The sequence below is a fragment of the Podarcis vaucheri genome, assembly GCF_965113315.1.
Source record: "Podarcis vaucheri genome assembly, chromosome: 4".
Classification (NCBI taxonomy): Eukaryota; Metazoa; Chordata; class Lepidosauria; order Squamata; family Lacertidae; genus Podarcis; species Podarcis vaucheri.
This window is the reverse complement of record NC_138762.1, coordinates 50,207,362-50,222,701: the sequence shown is the minus strand read 5'-3', so window position 1 is coordinate 50,222,701 and position 15,340 is coordinate 50,207,362. Positions and strand designations below refer to the sequence as shown.

At 42.6% G+C, this 15,340-nt stretch overlaps 1 long non-coding RNA gene across 1 annotated transcript in view; it reads left to right on the top strand.

Annotated features, from left to right (window-relative positions):
- The first annotated feature begins 866 nt into the window (after nucleotides 1-866).
- Nucleotides 867-15,340, top strand: part of LOC309531363 — a 35,821-nt gene continuing 21,347 nt past the window's right edge. The window contains exon 1 of the long non-coding RNA XR_014219252.1: nucleotides 867-963. This is a non-coding gene — a long non-coding RNA (uncharacterized lncRNA). The remainder of the gene's footprint in view (nucleotides 964-15,340) is intronic.

Below are 15,340 nucleotides of genomic sequence, written 5' to 3'. Positions count from 1 at the left end.
GTGACTTTAACCCCAAGTCAGCCTTCTTCTCATTAATCCATTTTGTTTCTGGTCAGCACACCTACCTTTTGCTTACTGTGTGACAATAAAAAATTAACATCATTTGGTGAGATGAACACGCACGTTACATCACGTCTTAAACTAATCAAAATCTGAAGGAAATGAACACCAAATCTTCAGTTGTCCTCAAAGGAAACACTTTACTTTCCCTTGATTTAGTTTTCAAATGTGCACAGTTATAATTCATAATTAAGCATGCTGCATTTTGATCATGCAAATGAAAGTAGGAAAGGAAAGCTGATTTTTCTGAGGGGAAAATGATCAGAGTAAACAGATGGCAAGCAAAAGAGAAAAGCATGATACAACTCGGTTTAATTAGCATTCAGCATGACAGTGAGACTGGCTTAGCACTTGCTGAACTTGGCGCTGGGTTGGCAATCTCAACTGCAACGCTACAGAAATATAACATACTTCTGTTTGATTAACAAGCATCTTATGGCATGAGCCTCGGAGCTTGCTGTGAGGCAATAGAAGGGTGGGTGCTTACATAATCAACTATTCTGAGATAATAAATCCTGGACTCAGTACAAAAATATTTGTTCGCACATCCCAGAAGTGAATTACAGGGAGAAATGAGCTGAAACGTTAATGAAAGTCAGCATCTCATAGAAATGCCTCTTTCATAAAGTTTCATGTTGTGATTTTTTTTCTATAAAGAAATCCAAATGGGTGGAGTTTGCAAGTCCACTTTCAGATCACCTTCTTCCTACCAAGTTGAAAAAACAAGGTCCAGAGTGTGGTGTGCTGCATGTGTTGGGATGGTGACATGTTGGGTCTTCATGGCAACCATAAAGTGCTGAGCCACCCCACAGCCAGTCTCCTTGGCAGGGAGGTTGCAGTTCCCCAAAATAAGCAGGCTGGGAGTCCTCAACACTGCCTCTGAAACCAGCTCTGTCAGCTCAGGTAAGGAGACTGTTAACCATCAAGGCGGGTGATAAACCAGCAGAATCCCTAATCTGTCCTGATTGACCAGTACACACTCTAGACCCCCCCCCAACTGGGGGGGGGGAGAGAGAATTTATATAGACCACGGTAACTCCCCCTCCCGGGACACGGGTGGCGCTGTGGGTCAAACCACAGAGCCTAGGACTTGCCAATCAGAAGGTCGGCGGTTCGAATCCCTGTGACGGGGTGAGCTCCCATTGCTCGGTCCCTGCTCCTGCCAACCTAGCAGTTCGAAAGCACGTCAAAGTGCAAGTAGATAAATAGGCGGGAAGGTAAACGGCGTTTCCGTGCGCTGCTCTGGTTCGCCAGAAGCGGCTTAGTCATACTGGCCACATGACTTGGAAGCTGTACGCCGGCTCCCTCAGCCAATAAAGCAAGATGAGTGCTGCAACCCCAGAGTCGGTCACGACTGGGCCTAATGGTCAAGGGTCCCTTTACCTTTACCTAACTCCCCCTCCCAGATCCTCAAGTCTGCCCTGATTCTGCACTGAATACTCAGGTGAGCACCATTGGGTGAGAAAAACTCCACCTTGCTCACCCACCCAGGTCTCAGTGATGCAGGTCAGATCAGCCTTCTCATCCACAATCTGATCATGTATGAGGGAGGTCTTGTTCAGAGGTGACCTGGCATTCAGCAGCCGCAGCATGTGCAGACCCAACAGCTGGCTGATAGGACAACAATTTCCCAGGCTGGAGGAGGAATGGGCACACGGCAGAGTCACTGTCAGTGCTGTGTACCCCTTACCCGGCCTGTCTCACCTTCCACACCATACTTCCTCCTTCCCTGAACCACTGCAACTGTCCTCTTCCTCTCCCTAGCTCCTCTCTTCCCAGGCACATCTCTTCTCCTCCAGAAAAATAATCCACACAAGTTAACCCCACAGTCCAAGATTCTGTTCAGCAGCTTCAGCTTTTGTAGCTGGAGTCAGTCAGGGCCCAGCCCTCCTAGACCAGGGGGGAAAGGTCTGCCAGGCAAGAAGCAGGTCCTCCAGGACTCACAGCCAGGATTTACCTGGTTTCATAGTTTCGTGTTGCTTTCAGAGGACTTGTTTTGTGAAAATTCATCCTGCTTTGTTTGCCCACAGTACCACTTACCTCTGGGTAAAATATGCAGAGGATTATGCTGCCAGGCTACAAATCTACATCCTAGTCTGGAAGTAAGTCCACTGAACACAGTGGGGATTACCTCTGAGCAGACATGTATAGAATTGCACTGGCAGGGTTTTGAAGAAGGCCAGGCATGGTGTTGTGTTAAATGAAGTCAGGAAGCATCTGAACTGAAGGATTATTTCCTCCAACCTGCTGAGTTATTTTCAAGTACATGAGGCGGATTGACAAAGCAAGTTGCCACTTTCTAAATTAATTTCAGGGCCATCAACCACTATTTCTCCTTGACTTGGTGAACTAAAACTTTTTAATTAACATCAACAGAAATTAGGCCAGTGTCGACAATGAGCCTAATGCTGCCTGACATTTCCCACAGACTAAGGCTCAGCTTGAACATACAGCAGTGCGTCTTTTTAATCTTAATTAAGTAAACACAATCAAAAACAGCCTTTACATTCCATTTAGTTCATTGCAGAAAACATGTGTTTCTCTCAGCTAAACGTGGCATATACTGCCATGGCTTTTTATAGGCCGCAGGACTGATATGTCTGATGACTGAAATTGACCATGCACTTGGTAATACGTATTTCCAACATTTCATATGATATGTATCATCAGAAAACACTCCCTCTGGATTGATTTTACAACGATTTTAACAGTAAAATAAAATACTATGTTGAAATGAGAAATACTTGAAGCATTTACACAGAGGATCCTAGATGGATCCTAGACATTTCCCTCACTGCAGCTAGCCTTATTTTCTGTTTTAATGCTAAGATAACAAGGGGAAATGTCTGAGAGGCCAAGCATTTGTGTGTCTCTTGATCCTCTCAAGGTGAGCAAAGTTATTTGTGTATTTAAAGGTGGTTTTGACCTAACATGAGTTAGTGTGAGCTAGTGGATTTAGTGGACATAGAAGTAGACTTGGTCCTCAAAGACATAGGCTGACAGCCACATATTGGCCAGGTGTCTATATTCTGCATACACACCATACATTTAAAGGGCATCTCTTCTTCCCTCCCCCACAAAGGGGGAGAGTACTCTAGTTTGCTTTGCACAGAGCTACAACTCCCAGCCCCCTGAGCAAACTCTGCTTCCAAGAATTCTTCAGGTAGTGACTTCAGGTAGTGTATGGTGTGTACACTGTCCTACTCTGTAATTGGGGGACAGGTGAGGAGCTTGCAAGCTAAGAGTTTTTATTCTTCTCTAGGCACATCACTCTCTCTGTGTATGTTGGTTTTAGTTTCTGTGGCTTTTAAACAGAGTAATTCAAATCTCTTGAAGGCCTTAACCAAAATTTAAATGAGTGCATTACATGGTTAATGGACTCTTAATATCTAATGAGGAGACTAAAAGAGAGATAGTTTACTGCTTATGTTTTTCCCCATCTGCCTACAAAGGCTGTGTAGTTTCCTTAATTAACTATGCCTTTATGTTAGCAGCCGGATCAACTGCAAATCATCACCATACATTATTTGGAATAGTTGCCCCTGAGTAATCCAAACCGTATCCTGAATGTAGTTTAAACAGGATGCTTTAGCCAAACGACGTTATCATCCTTAAGTATACCTCTAGTGCATTGTATGGGAGATGAAACTGAGCCTCTTAACTACTCCAGATTAGCACCCACATAGTGCCAACCATATTAGGAAAATGTGTTAGGAAAAATATCTACAGGCTCCAAATGACTTTGGAGTCATGAATAAAAGCTTCAAGGCAGGATGTGTTCCTGCTTTTAGATAAGTGCTAAAAATGCAAAAGACATTTGTCGTGACTGCCAAACAAAACTGGCACAAAGCTTTTAAATCCTTAAATACAGTTAATTGTTCACAGGAAAACATAGGGAGCATGTCAAACAGCTTTGTTTTGTTTTCATATCAGGATAGAACCTCAGAGGAGGACAGAATTTAAGTAGCTGCTTAGTGAATTTTAAAATATTTAGGCCATGTAATACACACTCGATGTGGAGAACATTAATTCTACAGGCATAAATTAAACATAAACATTCCTAGCAATGGTCTAAAACGCTATTGCATGCCACCCTAATCTCAGAGCGGTACAAGATTCCAGGGATTCCAGGTGCTCACCCAGGGTGTGTGTTTTATTTTGGAAATGAAGCACAGTGGAGACTGTGGTGTCTTTATGATATATGGTTTATTTATACATACATATATACACAACCTGAAGCCTACAATGGAGGGGCTCACAGCATTAACAACCCAAAAGGTTTCTCCCATATCTGCAGCCTTGGATTTAAACAGACATCAAACGTTGTGCTCTGCTTCTCTGGCTTTGCAACTTGCTGCCTGCCTTCTCCATGGCATCACTCCTAACTCTGCTCTAAGCTTCTAGCTCACATTGCGTCTAACTCTCTACACTAATCTTTGGCTGGAGAACCTGGAGAAAGGATGGGGGTGGAGGAGAAGAGAGACATGAAGGATGAGTTGGTGAGTCCTGGCATCCAAGCCATGTGTATGCCTGTTCACTGTTCTCTGAACTTGCCCAGCTGCTAGCATAACTCAAAGGATTAGAGACATGCATAGAACAAGAAAACAAACCCAGCAGCTATTGTGCAACAGACAACAGGAGCTGAGTACAAAAGCCAAGGCTGGCTGTTCCATATAATCTGATCTTCCATTGTAGAAGGCTGTAGAAATGAGCAAATGCCTGCTTCAAAATACATCAGCACCTGTTCTGAAATACTTCTTTAAAGTAGATAATTTACTTCTGGCTTCCCCCCACCCCTGTGTATATGCTTCCGATTCTAAATATTTGTTTCATATTTAGCCAAGAAGATAGAAATTTGTTGGAACAAGAGTCCCCTTCAGCATTTTAATTAAAGCTTCTCAAATATAGAGTCCCCTCACAGGCATAGTATAAGTAGCTGCTGGCTGAGAGCTGTTTGTCAGTTTGCTTACAATTCTGCAGGGAGATCAGAGTGGCTGGGGCAACCCAGTCAGACGAGCGGGGCACAAATAATAAATCATTATCATCATCGTCGTCAACATCATTCTTCAGATTCAACATTTAGGCTGAAAGTCTGGTGCAAGTCCTGTTCTAGAAACACAGACCAATTTGCTTGCATGCTAATAATATATATTAATTAGCAGTGTCTTCAAAATATTTATAATGAAGCCATGAGCCTGAGTGCAGAATGATAGTGACTGACTGAGGGGGGAAATAATTAAAAAGAAGCTGTGCTTCAGATCAAATTCTGTTCAATCAGTTGTTGCCTGTAGCTTCTTATTTTTATTGCAGGTGCTATGCACTCCATTGAAAACTTTTATGAAGACTGTAGTTTACTATAGTTATTGTTTAAATACCATAGAGATCAAAGTAGGGGTTCTGTGGCTTGGATTTGAAAAATAGGGAGTCCTCAGTAATTGGCTAATTGGGAACCACTGTTCTGGTGCATTTTGACCATATATTACATGTTCTGCTGGACCTTAATAGCTTGTTCACTTTAAAAATGGCTCCAGTTCTTTACAAATAGTCCATAATTGCATAGAATGTAGACTGAAAGTAGCTAACGTGTTGCTATCCAAATGTTATTGGACTGCAGCTCCCATTGTACCTTATCATTGTCCAGAATAACTAAGGCTGATAGGAGTTGAGGTTCAACAATATCTGAAGGACACTACATTGGCTACCCCTGGTATCGACAATATTTTAACAAGGTGGCATTCCAAACCGGGTGACATTCCAAACACCAGCACCAGCACCCTGAAGTCACTTAAATGCTATTGTCCCGCAATAGATAACTCGCATGGGATTTCTTTTGGTGTGCTTTAGTTTGGACCACTAGCTTATCAAGTGCCCTTAAGCTCTTTATAGTAAGCTAACCCCTTGATGTGGTTGTCTGTGTTCATGCGCTGCATTTCTCATTTCTGGCCATGTCCCAACACATATTCAGAACATGAGCAGGGCAAAGCAACAGTTGAAGCAGTTCTGATAAAGCTGTTCTACTGGGGTATGACATCTGTGTGAAACTAATTTACACTGTAAAGCAAAATAGACTTTGATTTTCATACCTCACAGAAAGAAAGTCATTGTCTCGTTAATTTAACATGTCTCATTTCTTCTGAGACAAAGAACTAAAGCACTTGGCAATTCCCTAGCCACTAAAGGATAACATAATAATGTTATCTACCTTTGCAGCATTAATTCATAGTTTAAAGTTTAAATTGAAGACAAGGAAATACAATTTCAGTCTTGTTTTTTCTGAAAGAAACATTCTGTCATAACTGCTCGCCTCTAAGCTCTTGGTAACGTGAGTCATTTAAAACAAAAAAGCATTAATGCGGGGGGTGTTATGTTATCCTAGTAATTTCTTTTATTTTGCTTTTATTTTCCAGCAAGTGTTAAAATATAAGCCAGGCTTACTTCTTGTGTTGAGGTGATAGCCTGGGTGATGGGCAGTTAAGATAAATGAAGCAAAGGGACTATGTGAGAGATGGCAAGATGGGCTAGAGAAAGACTCAGAGCAATGTTTGAGAGCAAAGTTTGATTTCTGTTTGAATTCAAGGCTGTGGCTATGGGAGATCAATACCTTTTTGGGGTGTTGATGCTATGAACACATCCATCGTAGGCTCAGGTTATATATATGTGTAAATAAACCATATATCATGAAGACACCACATTCTCCTCTGTGCCTTGTTCCCAAAAGAAATATGAACCTCGGGTGAGCACATGGAATCCCTGAAATCTCATACTGCTCAGAGATTGGGGTGGCATGAAACAATAAAAAACTTTACCTCCAGCCAATACAATGAATTGCCTTATCAACCTGTTATCCTGATCCTGTGGATAAGTATGCAGAAGTGGAAACAGCCACCCTTTTCTGGGCCAAAATAATCTCTTTCAAAAGCCCAGTACCTTCGTTAAAAAGAAATGTGTGATGCTGTGATTGTGCTACCTGGAATGGCATCCTACCTGGCCCAATGCCCTCATAGGATGTCTGCTGCTGGTGGCTATTTCCAACAGAGTGACTCTGTGCCACCCTGTAGTGCCAGTGTGACACTGACGCAGCGAGGGCAGACATGTTAACGTTCCAGGATTCTTGTGGTGGTTGTGCTCCCAGGATGAGCACTTAAACAGAGTGGATCTTGGGGCCAGTTTTTATCTGCAGCTTCCAATGTACTTTTATAGCTGCCTAAGAAAGAATGACTGGTTGTGATAGGGTGTCACTTTTATGAAGTGCATATCAGTAAAAAGAGGACAGGAAGAAACCAATCGCCAGAGAAGTGCTGAAATATTTCCATTCCTAGAAGACTTGTGCACTTAACTGAGCTATGTTGAAGATCGGACAAGATTTTTACACAAAGGCATGTGAACTGTAGCAATGTCATGTTTCACTGGCAAAAGCAGTAGGATTCTGCCCTTTGTACAGTTAAACTAGCTGAAGTCAGGATGAAAAATTAGGAGATCTGAAATTTCAATAAATCTGAACAATTACTCATTAAACTTCATAGGGATTTTGTTTTTATTTGATTTCTTGTATGCATAACTGTCATAGACATAGGAAGCTGCATAACAGCAAATCTGACCATTGGTCCACCTTGCACAATATTGTCTACACTGACTGGCAGCAGTTCACCAGGGTTTTAGACAGAAGTCTTTCCTGCCCTATGTGGAACTGGAAACACTGGAAGCTGAACTTAGAACCTCCTACATGTAGTTTGTGCTTTACAACTGAGCTGCAGCCCTTTCTGTCATATTTAACATGCACACTTTCCATCACCAATAAGTCTAGAAACTTTGTTTTAAAGAAAGGTGGCATCCTCAGAATTCTTACAGAACCAATGATCTTAACCCAACCTTCCTTTTTGCTCCATGACTCTGGTTTGGCTGGAAATATATATATGTGTTACTTTTTTCTTCCAAGGAGCCTATGGTGGATGATATACACGGTTCTCCTGCTGCCCTTTTCTTTCTTACAACAACCCTAAAACAAAAATACCAGCAGTAATTTGATACTGTGGTAAAGTGATGAGTGATGACTCTACATTGCTTTTTTTGCAGTGATTACAATAATTTTCAGATTAACTCATTGTTATGGACAGTTACGATTATGCTAGTTGCTTTAAAACAAACAAGCCCTCTGAAATTTGGTATTTCAATGGTTTATTTTTACTTTAAGATGAACCACCAGGCACTGGCAGGAAGAGTAAACAAAGTAAAGAACAAATTTATTTATAGCTATCAAAGATGTTGGTGATGGTGATATTTTACAGAACAGAAAAATCCAAAAGCACTCTGGTACATACATTCCTTGGAAGCATTTGCCAACTTGCCTTTCTCATTCAGAAGTGCAATGGTACTCCCTAGTGGAAGACCTCAGCAACTACTATTTCTCATTCATTAGTTAAGAAACCGTTGGAAATATACTATGCAAACTTTTTCTTTCCGAGAACATGGGAGATTATCATTGGAGAATGACACTGGTTGGATCTGGACCACAAATAATTTACACAGATAGGTGTGCAAGACAGTAAGAGGGCTAGTACATTTTAGGAAATTGCTTGAAAGATGGAGTGCTCTCTATCAATGCCACTTGTACTAGCAAAGCTGTAGATCTGAGAAACTGGGTGCTTCTTTATTTTCAAAAGGAAAACAATCACTGCTTTGCTGTTCCTGTACACTTTGATGCCACCTGAGATCTTCTACACTTGGCACAAAGAAACATAATTGCTCTGTAAAGAGCTTCCTGAATCACCATCTTAAGCCTGGGCACATTACAGACATGTCTCTACCATTCCCTTTACAAACAGCACCTTTAATATTCTCTTTCCCAGTTGCCGCTCCACTGACCCACACCATCTTTTTCTTTAGCACCCAGCCTTTCTGTGAAACATGAAAGTTACACTGTTGTTTTGTGACATTCACTTGGCCCTCCTCATTAAGGCATCACTATACTTTCTCCTGTTTCCATTCCTTTCCTCACAGACCAACATGGCTGTCTGCATTTTTAATCTATGAAGCATAGCTTGATGACACAAAGTGTTATCATGGAAACCCATGATCAACTAACTGAGATAAACTAGTCAACCCCTATGCAGAAGCTCATGTGTAAAATCAAAAGGGAGAGCTAAATTACTTGTCCCCAGCCCCAAATCATGAAGGCCTTGAACAGGGGAGCCTCCTGTACTCATGAAGGTTTTCCCCATGATTCAAGACCCCCATTTATTCAGGGTTCTGAAGCTCTCTGAACCCTGATCCCTCTTATACAGGACGCCTCCACAGATACACAAGCTGAAAATTCCTGAAGGGAACGGAGGAGTCACCTGGATCTGGGTGATAGAGCTAAACCATACAGGCCTGTTCTACCTGTATTTCTCTTCAGGCCATAGCGCCTGAAGGATCCTTAAACCACGCAGGGAGAACCTGTGAGTATAGAAGGCTCCCAGCATCAGAAATTTGCTCTCCACAAGGCAATGGGGCAAGGAGTTTATTGCATCAGTTCCAATTGCCTGCCCATATTACATTGCCTCGGATGTTTCCTGAAGACATATCTTTTTGCCCAGGCTTCCACCTCCCCATCAGATTGAAAGTCACAAAATGCCTTTACAACTAATCCAGGAAAGCCCCTCACTCCATTTTATCCTCACAATAACCCTCTGAGGTAGATTAGGCTGAGGGACTCTGACTGGCCCAAGATCACATGAGTTTCATGGTCTACTGGGGATTAGAACCCTGATTTCCCAGGTCCTAGTCTGGCACTCTAACTGGCTTTTAGCCCAGCCAGCCCAGTAAACACTGAGCATGCTTAGTCAGGAAATATTGACAGTAAAGAAAGAAAAATGGACAGGAAATGGAAACACCTGCTGGCACTCTGAACAGGAGCACTCCTGCTGGGAGATAAAGATGCCCTGTAACACCTTGTTAGAGATTCTGCTTTTCCAAGTATAGACCTGAGCTGTAATATTTCTTTTTAATAAAGAACAATGCTTCTTCTCTTCTCACATCCTAACCTTGGTTATTCCAACAGCCTCTCTCTTCTAAGCATATCTCAGTCCTGCAGATTATATATCTGCAGTTCTGTCTACTAAAGACCCACTGCATCTCCAGTTCCCATTATCATAGATACATAGAATTATAGAAAGGTAGAGTTTGAAGGGACACCAAGGGTTATCTAGTCCAACCCCCTGCAATGCAGATATCTCAGCATGCGGTCCATCCAATTTGAAACCATACTTAGCTTTGCAAATGTGCTAGCAGTTTAATTGCTGCACCAATCTTACTGTTTTTACATTGTTAATCAAAGTTAGCAGGAAATCCTTATCAGTTTTTATCAATTTTTCAAAAACTAATGTGGAAGCAACTTAATGTCTTCATCTGCATTTTATGCTGGCCATAAATGGATTTCATTGTTGCCTGTCTGCAATGAAGTGTTGTAAAAACCAGTGTAGAGGTTAACTTTTGCATTTTAAAAGGTTAAAGAATAGTGGACCAGGATTTATTTATTTTTCAGAAGGAAAAGTATATTGCATGTTTTCCCTAAATTAACATTGTGGTTATTCGGCAACATTTAGAAACATCCTGCAACACAGACGTCACAGGAAGCACAAATTGGTCTGGATCAAGACCAATTGGGAATTATAGGAATTTGCTTTATATTAAGTCAGACCATTGACTCACCTTGATTGAATCTGCAACCTTCTGCATGCAAAGCAGATTTCTCCCACTGAGTCACAGTGCCCCCCATACCAATAATTTGTATGACCTGGACATCAGGATATTGGCTAGCTTTCAGGAGATCATAATTATACCTATCTATTATTCCATTCTTGGGCAAGGTGATTGAGTGGTTGCTGAACAACTCCAGGCATGCCTGGAAGAAGCGGACCATTTGGATCCCTTCCAGTCGGGATTCAGGCCTCATCATGGGACTGAAACTGCCTTGGTCGCACTGGTCGATGATCTCCGGCAGGCTAGGGACAAAGGTGAGAGCTGTTTCCTAGTTCTGCTGGATCTCTCAGCAGCTTTTGATACCATCAACCATAACATCCTCCTGGACCGTCGAGGGCTGGGAGCAGGGGGCACTGTTATACAGTGGTTCCGCTCCTTCCTCCTGGGCCGTGTTCAGAAAGTGGTGGGGGGATGAGTGTTCAGACCCCTGGGCTCTCAGTTGTGGGGTGCCTCAGGGTTCCGTCCTCTCCCCCATGCTTTTTAATAACTATATGAAGCTGCTGGGAGAGATCATCAGGGGGTTTGGGCTGGGTGTTCATCAGTATGTGGATGATACCCAGCTCTACCTCTCTTTTAAATCAGAACCAGTGAAGGCGGTGAAGGTCCTGTGTGAGTGTCTGGAGGCAGTTGGAGGATGGATGGCGGCTAACAGATTGAGGCTGAATCCTGACAAGACAGAAATACTGTTTTGGGGGGAAAGGAGGCGCGCGGGTGTGGAGGACTCCCTGGTCCTGAATTGGGTAGCTGAGCCCCTGAAGGGCCAGGTGTGCAGCCTGGGAGTCATTCTGGACTCACAGCTGTCCATGGAGGCGCAGGTCAATTCTGTGTCCAGGGCAGCTGTTTATCAGCTCCATCTGGTACACAGACTGAGACCCTACCTGCCCGCAGACTGTCTCACCAGAGTGGTGCATGCTCTAGTTATCTCTCGCTTGGACTACTGCAATGCGCTCTATGTGCAGCTACCTTTGAAGGTGACCTGGAAACTAAAACTAATGCAGAATGCAGCAGCTAGACTGGTGACAGGGAGCGGCCGCCAAGACCATATAACACCGGTCTTGAAAGACCTACACTGGCTCCCAGTACATTTCTGAGCACAATTCAAAGTGTTGGTGCTGACCTTTAAAGCCCTAAACGGCCTCGGTCCAGTAAACCTGAAGGAGCGTCTCCACCTCCATCGTTCTGTCCGGACACTGAGGTCCAGCGCCGAGGGCCTTCTGGCGGTTCCCTTGCTGTGAGAAGCCAAGTTACAGGGAACCAGGCAGAGGGCCTTCTCGGTAGTGGCGCCCACCCTGTGGAACGCCCTCCCACCAGATGTCAAAGAGAACAATAACTACCAAACTTTTAGAAGACATCTGAAGGCAGCCCTGTTTAGGGAAGCTTTTAATGTTTAATAGGTTATTGTATTTTAGTGTTTTGTTGGAAGCCGCCCAGATGGGCGGGGTATTAATAATAATAATAATAATAATAATAATAATAATAATAATAATATCCCATGTGTGTATTATCTTTCATGTGTGTGAAGAAACTTTGTATTTCCCCGTCAGTTTTCACATGATACCAGAATTGTTTTTCATATAATGTATTTTTAAAAATCACCAAAGATTTTTTAAAATAACAGGTAGTAATGTATTGTGTACACGATTTCAAGCATATTTTATTATTTCTAGTGGCCTCAGTAGGTGATACTAATGTATTTTGCCAAACATGACCTCATTCCTTCTGAGGAGCTTGGAGTCTTAATTCCACCTGTCATTTTTCATATTCCTATAGCCACTCTTTGCAAAGCTTGCATCACCTTGGAGAAACAATGCTATTACACACACCCTCACACCAAACACACATACACACCTTAAACATATCTATTTCCTTGTACTAGCTCTCTGCAATGTTTATGATGTATATGCTTTAAAAGTGCTCATTTTTAATCTATATCTTGATCAGTGTTATGCCTACTTGCTTTTAAAGTTTGTTTGTATATGAATATTTTGTGTGGTTTTATTTAAACCGCTCATAGGGCAATCCAAACTCAAGATCCACCAGGGTGAGAGTTTGGACTGGATGGATCTTGGGCTTTCCCGGCTGAGACTGGGTTCAGCAGGTATCAGGTCCTTCACCTTGGCTGAGCCCAAGATATGCCAGCATAAAACACCCCTGCTCACCGGGGGCTCAGAACGGTTTATACCAGTCCAAGTCCCTCCACTCCAAGTGACAGACCAAGGAGAGGCTTGCACCTATTCCAAACCCCTTTCAACTCACGTTATGTGACCTAGGAACCTAGTGGAGCTTAAATGGCAAAAGGAGTAGTATAAAACAAATTCCTCCTAAACTGGGTTTGACATAAGGGTACAGTCATACCTTGGTTTTTGAACAGCTTAGTTCACGAACAACTTGGAACCCGAACGTCGCAAACCCAGAAGTAGGTGTTTTGGTTTGCAAACTTTGCCTCAGAAGCTGAACTTCTGAAGCGTTTTCCGTGGCTTCTGATTGGCTGCAGCCAATCGAAAGCCGCACCTTGGTTTCCGAACGTTAAGGAAGTCAAACGGACTTCCGGAATACATTCTGTTTGAAAACCAAAGTGTGACTGTAATTTAAGATGGCATTGTCTCTCTGTAGTTAGGATTGCTCTGTTATCGGTTTGTGTTGGTTAAGAGGTACATAAATCTTGTTAAATAAGTTCAAGTACTAAAGAATCCTCTTTAGTAGCTCCTTATTCAGCACCATAAATATAAGGAGAGAGCAAATTTCTGTTTCTGTAACCTTTGTTGGGAGTGGTGGGGGAAATTAGTCAACGTGTCTTCTATTTAAGGATGGGAAAAGCAGGGGTGGGATCTTTGCTTACTACTGATGCTTCATTCCCCTTGCTCTCTACCGTTCCTAAATCTGCCATGGAATTTCATATGAGCGAACACACAGTCTGTCACTTACTAGGAAATCTGCCACCCTAGTTTTCATTACAATGTGACAGCCTGTTCTTCACTTACAGGTTCTTTACAAAATTAGTTTGGTTGTGAATTGGCTGCCAGATTAAACTGCTGTCTTGGTGGGTGTCTAATCCAAAGCAATCCGCTTTTCAGATCAACGTCTCACCTCCCATCTAATTTGCATAGCAAAGTGGTTCAAAAGTAGTGCCACACTCTGCTCAGAAACTTCATTTTGACCTCCTCCCACTCGCAATCTTCCCTTGCCACTGTTTCAAGTACGGAATTCATCATGAAGTTTTAATCAGTCTTTCCAGGGACTACAGTACATATCTGGACCACTTCTGATATGACAAGTTCATGTTTGCTTCAGCATCTGATTAAAAAGGTAAAGGTAAAGGACCCCTGGCAGTTAAGTCCAGTCACCGAAAACTCTGGGGTTGCAGTGCTCATCTCGCTTTACAGGCCGAGGGAGCCACAGTTTTTCTGGGTCATGTGGCCAGCATGCCTAAGCCACTTCTGGCAAAATCAGAGCAGCGCATGGGAACGCCGTTTACCTTCCCACTGGAGCAGTACCTATTTATCTACTTGCATTTTTGGCGTGCTTTGGAACTGCTAGGTTGGCAGGAGCTGGGACCAAGCAACGGGAGCTCACCCCGTTGCGGGGATTCGAACCGCCGACCTTCTGATCGGCAAGCGCAAGAGGCTCGGTGGTTTGGACCACAGCGCCACCTGCATCAGCATCTAATTAGAGGCTTGCGAAGCAGCTTCTTACCTTCCCAGTTGTTTTGCTACATCATTTAATGCGACTTAGTTCCCCCTTAAACAGAATATGAATAATCTTCCCTTTTAAATATACAAGGTGTGCATAATTTCTTTAATTAATTCAATAGCTGTTTTGAAATAAATAAAACAACATAAGGGGGATAGATCAATGTGTATCTCCGCCTCCCAATGATTAGAATGAGGCTCACAACAAGAGACATTCAGCCTAACCATCTACAATTTGCTGCTACAGGCAGCTGAACTAAATGCTGATTCAGTTTATTGAAATGAATGGAACTGGATTAGGCTTGTTTGTCTGCGTACACAAAGACACAAACACAGTAACTCACCATATAACCATAAAGCATGGCCACAGTGTCATTTTACTGAATTCTGACTGTGATAGATGAATTCAGAAAGTTACCACAGCATTGAAGAGGTTTTCCACAAGGCTTCAGGGGCCAGTTTCAAGGAAAAGAAAAACATTGGATTCACATAGGGAGAGTGCTTTTGATTTCCATTCTACACCACATCATGACAACTGAGACACTGCGTACCTTTATGCATGGATCTCTTTGTGGTTGTTGCTGCAGCTCAGTTCCACTTAGATCAGACAAGCAGGAAAAATAATTCTGTTCACCTCAGTAGACACAGGCACATTTTTATTATTCGCCTCTTTGCGCCCCACCCCCTTTATCAACAGACTTGCGGAAACATTAACGAACATTTAATTGTAATCCTAAATTACAAGCCTGCATTACTTAGCATTTGGCCTAATTTAATAAAAGGTTTTCTTCTAAATACCCATTGTAGCAGCTAGGAAATAAATGGAGGGTATGAGAAAAATACAGGGAATT